Source organism: Carassius gibelio, chromosome B10, assembly GCF_023724105.1.
Source record: "Carassius gibelio isolate Cgi1373 ecotype wild population from Czech Republic chromosome B10, carGib1.2-hapl.c, whole genome shotgun sequence".
Lineage (NCBI taxonomy): Eukaryota > Metazoa > Chordata > Actinopteri > Cypriniformes > Cyprinidae > Carassius > Carassius gibelio.
In genome coordinates, this window is record NC_068405.1 from 10,822,232 (window position 1) to 10,826,692 (window position 4,461).

Below are 4,461 nucleotides of genomic sequence, written 5' to 3' on the forward strand. Positions count from 1 at the left end.
TTATATTGCTTTCAGGTGATGTATAAAATTAAATTTCGAGAAATTCACCCTTATGACTGGTTTTGTGGTCCAGGGTCACAACTGTGATTTTGTGTTGATTTTAAGAATTACATTTTAGGTTACACGAAGTGGAATAAAAACTTGTTCCAAAATAATCAGTCAGACTTATTTTAATTCTGCAATTAGATTCTGTTAAAGTAACGACTCTACGAGACATTACTATGTTTTTATTTAGATTTAAACAAATATTTCTGACACATTCTTGGGCCTCATTTTAAAGCATCACAAATGAACCAAGACCTTTTTGAGTCATAGAAGCTGCTATTTTTGAACATCTGAAATCATATCAGTCAGTCTTGGCGGTACTCTGCAAGTGGTATGGTCTGAAACCATTAAATAAGAGAGTGGAACAGAGCAAAGACAAAAAAGTAAGGCCACACAATAGATTGCACACTATAAAATACACCAACAATTGACCCTCTCCGCAAATGGACCTTTTGTTCCGCTCTCCCCAGAGTATTTTTCTTTGAATATAATCCAAGTCTTTTGGCAAGAAAGAAATGATTACACATAATAACAGCCTAAACATCATTGGCACTGACGGCTCTCCATGGTGATACGTTTCACACGGCTCCCTGCTTTTCTTCTAGTTCCTGCGTCACTCGGCTTTCCGGCACATGCTAAAGGTTCTTTAGAGATAAAACAGAAAAAAAAAAAATCTCATATAATTACAAACATCATTATACACATTGTACACAGGGCAGTATGATCCAAATCTCGCTAGATTGGAGGATCCAAACGTGTCATGGATGAACCCTTGTATATAGTTCGCCAGAATTTGAGGGCACCAACTGAGATTTCATCCATTTTTTTTTTCTTCAAACTAAAACATTTACATGAAATTATTGGTAATGATAAAGGCAGTGAACACTATTGTACTGATGTGCGCTGAGGAGATAGCAAAAAGTATAATGGGTGCTCTCTATTTCTAGGTAAATATACAGAGAGTTTATCAGTGGGTACATGACTGCATTTTATAGCCTGTTCTTGATCAAACATCCATCGTGATTTTGAGGAACCCGGTGCCCTGCTTTCCTTCTAGCATAAGATATTCGTGGAAGTTTTTTTTTATGTTCAGTGTCAGCCACCAGGGGTTCCTCGTTTTCTCTTCAATGGGGCAGTGGTGTTTCTAGTCTTTTAGAAGCTCCTGCAAAGGATCTGTTGTTTTTTGTTCCGACTTGTTCTTAAAGATGGCGTGTGATACACATACACACACACTAAGAGAGAGAGAGAAAGATCAATGTCACTTTAGAGAAGTTCTTTGATTGAGGTCAGAAGAATCCATCAGATGCTTCCTGGTGTTGTAGAGTCAGGCTGTGTTTACAGAGCCTGATTGACCAGTGCAAAGGCCAGTGTCAGTGTGGCGGCAGAAACACTGATTGAAGTCACAGATGAATGTCTGGCTCTGTTGTTGTCAGCCTGGTGAGAGTCCACCGAGTCAATGGATCCCTCCATATTGGGGTTCAGCACATTCTAAGGAAATATTACAAGCATTTTCAGTTCAAGTATTAAGATTGTGTCATTCAAAATTACTCGCTGATCACTAACGTTTAAAAATGCATCTGTATGCGGTATGTCTTTAAAAGTGTGCAGGCGACTTTTATAAATGTGCGCTTGTAAAGCTCAGGCACTTAAACTTTATTAATATTAACTTGATTTGTTATCATGCTTAGTCACTGACAGTGACTGTTGTTGACTTAATGTTTCTGCTGCTGTTTTTCCTGAATGAAGTCACGTCCTGGAGCATGATATCATTAAAGTTAGATTGAAAGTTATTCTCATGTTAGAAATTAGTGCAGCATCATGACTAAATGAAATAAAATGATCAAAATGTACTCATGGGCACCTATTTATGATATTGTGATAAAACTAATAATTTCCATTTTATAAAACTGTGCATTGAATAATTTGACAAAAATACATAGCCAGTAAAACAAAAACAAAAATAATAATAATCTTAAATTTGCTTATGTTCCCTTCAAGTTATGAAAACGTTATTTCGGATTGTTCTCACTTTTTTTTTTTTTTTTTAACATTGGTAAAGACTAGATAACTCTGATTGAACATTCCATTGATGTTATTGAAAGAAGATTTGTTCATAACTACTGTATAAGAGAACCTATCCAGAACTTTAAGCCAAAGTTCTGAGAAAGGTCCTTGTTAGCTTGGTAGAGAAATTAAGTTTTAAGGCAGTAACGACTTTCATAATTATGTAATGATGCATTGTACAGGTGAAATGTGTCTTACCTCCTCAGCACATTCAAAGCTGTTAGAACACTTCTGCTCACTGTCCTGTGAATATAGAAATAATTCATATTGTTAGCATTTTGAGACCATAACCTGCATACTGTACTGTTCAGTGTTACTTGTGTATGGCTGCCCTCCATTCATCATTCCATCATAATCTACTGTACATCATTTCAGCCCTGGGTTTAAAAAATACTTACACTAAGCAGTAGTAGAACTGTGTAATTTTGATGTTGAAGTTGCATGTTACTTAGCTTATATATAATATTATAAGTTTAACATTAAGAGATTGTAATTCATCTGTAGTTTGTTTCCCCTGAGAAGTGTAAACTGTGGCATTCTTAAATAGTTATACACAACAACATTGCCTCAACCAATGGCATGCAACTCTGTTTGGTTAACATGACAGGTGGGGGTGCAGACATTATCAAGCTAACCCTTAAATACTCAGTAAATTAGAGAAATCAGTCGATTGTACTAAAAATGGAAATCATGTATAGTCGTGTCACCTCTGTGCAAAATGTCACTCATATCAACTTCAAGGTGCTTTGAGCCTGTGTTTTTTTTTTTTCGTGCTATAAAGCAGAAAAAATGCATTAGATACTATAACACTTGAAAGCTATGACACATATGCAAACACTTAACATGTTCAAGAAGTTTTCAGCTGGTTATGGTTTGTTAGCTACGAAACAATTATAAACATAACACCTCGTCTTTGTGAGAAAAACAACAACAACAAATGCGGCCTCTGTGATGTAAAACCGTAATTAAGAAGCTTTACGAAAAAACGCACAGTGGTTTGCTTGATTGATTCTTTGAATTGCCTTTCCCACAAGGAACATGCAAAGTTTTTGAGCTGTTTATGTTTCAGAAGGCAGTGCTGTAAAATGTAATAGTAAGAAAGAAAGCATGGAATCATTTTTTTTTTTCTTTTTTTAATAATAAAACACTTACTTCAGAGGACTAACAAGCTGCTTGAAACAAAGACAAACAAACAGAAACCCAAGCAGAACTTCACATTGACATTAATAAGCATTATTAATAACTGATCGTTTCAGTGCCCTATTTAACAGTGCAGTCAAATCCCAGGCTGCATCAGGAAATGGATTTATCTCACAAAACATGAATTTCCTTTTGTACCCATTTATAAACGATCTATGGAAAATTCGCTATGCAGATGTGGACATTTTACGCCCACATTATTTTAACACAAAAACCTGTATACTGTATAAACACCCACCACCTGTAATCGAGTTTAACCGAGTCCTTTCTGCTCCTTTGTAGCAACTTAAACAACAAAATGCCCTTCTTCTTTTGTGATGTCATGTGCTTTCAGTGTTGTAAATACATTGTTCCTGACGAAGGCTGGGTATTTTGTCATGTTTAATAGAGTCTTGAGCAGTTCCAGTAATCTTTCTGCTAATTCATCCAACTTTTTTTGGATAGAAAGCAGGTCTTTTGTTTCAGCATCTGTCCAATTTCATGACATTTCTTTCCACAATGTAGATAATTATGTTTTTCAAACATTTTTCTTCATGTCGACAATTGGTTCTGTTCACACATGACCTTTAAACACACAAAAGAAAAATGCAAATACATTTATGGAAAACCTGCATTTGTGAAAGCACCTATTGTCATTCTATTCAGAAACAAGCCTTCTTTTTATGCAACTATAGCAATTTTCTTCTTCATGATAAAATGTTGCCATGGGTGGAATAGCGTTTGAACAGAGATTCAGCCAGCACAATTATCAAGTAAAGCAATCTTGAAACAAACAAAATCTGATGTGTTATGCCTGACAATGTCCACCCTAAAATTCCCAAAGTGGACTTTTTTGTGGCTAAAATTGCACTCTCAGGAAAAATAAATAAATAAAATAAAATAGGTGTACAGCAGCTTGTCACTGGGGCTTCAAAGGAACACCTTTGTACCATTTTTACTGCTAAAGGATTCATAAAGGTACCATAAGAGTACATTCTAAGGTATTGATAATGCACCCTTTAGTTGTAAAGAATGTACAAAAGTCCCAGCAGGCAGAGGATGTCAATATAACGTTAAGATGAGTTTGGATGTGGCGTAAGTAACGTCAAATGAAATTTAGTTTTAATTTCAGTATTTGACGTTGACTTAGCATTGGATTTTGGTTACACAACC

At 35.5% G+C, this 4,461-nt stretch overlaps 1 long non-coding RNA gene across 1 annotated transcript; it reads right to left on the bottom strand.

The window, feature by feature from the left end:
* Positions 1 to 212: 212 nt before the first annotated feature.
* Positions 213 to 2,424, bottom strand: LOC127966354 (uncharacterized). Its single transcript, XR_008155596.1, has 2 exons — positions 2,308 to 2,424; positions 213 to 1,533 (listed from the first exon to the last, which is right to left on the bottom strand). It is a non-coding gene; the product is annotated as an uncharacterized LOC127966354 (long non-coding RNA).
* Between the last annotated feature and the right edge of the window lie 2,037 nt (positions 2,425 to 4,461).